The 698-nt window shown below is 48.7% G+C and overlaps 1 protein-coding gene across 1 annotated transcript in view; it reads right to left on the reverse strand.

Moving 5' to 3' along the window:
- The window catches only part of vps8 (VPS8 subunit of CORVET complex), a 179,632-nt gene that overhangs the window by 122,065 nt on the left and 56,869 nt on the right, over positions 1 to 698 (reverse strand).

Consider the following 698-nt stretch of genomic DNA (forward strand, 5'->3'; position numbering starts at 1 on the left):
CGCTCCCAGAATGCAGGGTTACTTGTGGTCCATAGAGTCTCTAAAAGTAGAATGGGAGCCAGAACGTTCAGCTATCAGGCTCCTCTCCTGTGGAACCAGGTTCCAGTTTGGGTTCAGGAGGCAGACACCGTTCCCACATTTAAGAGTAGGCTTAAGACTTTCCTCTTTGATAAAGCTTATAGTTAGGGCTGGCTCAAGATAATCTTGAACCATCCCTTAGTTTTGCTGCTATAGGCCTAGACTGCTGGGGGACTTCCCATGATGCAATGAGCACCTCACTCCTCCTCCTTCTCTCCATCTGTATGCAACCTCATCCCATGAATGCATGTTACTAACTCGACTTTTTCCCTTTCCCGGAGTCTTGTGCTCTCTCGTCCCTCTCCTCTCTCCTATTACTTCCTGCAGGTGATTCTGGCTTTGGAGCTGTGGAGTCTGGATCTGTGGTTGGAGTCACCTGCTGCCTAGATGTTCCTGCTTGACACCCTCTGCTACAATTCTCCATGTCTCTCTCTCTGTCTGTCTTTTTCTCTCTCTTTCTGTCTCCTTCTTTCACCCCCAACCGGTCGAGGCAGATGACCGCCTATCCTGAACCATGGTTCTGCTCGAGGTTTCTGCCTCTTAACAGGAAGTTTTTCCTTGCCTCTGTCACCTAGTGCTTGCTCTTGGTGGGAATTGTTGGATTTCTGTAAATAACATCA

This window comes from Etheostoma spectabile, chromosome 10, assembly GCF_008692095.1.
Source record: "Etheostoma spectabile isolate EspeVRDwgs_2016 chromosome 10, UIUC_Espe_1.0, whole genome shotgun sequence".
Classification (NCBI taxonomy): Eukaryota; Metazoa; Chordata; class Actinopteri; order Perciformes; family Percidae; genus Etheostoma; species Etheostoma spectabile.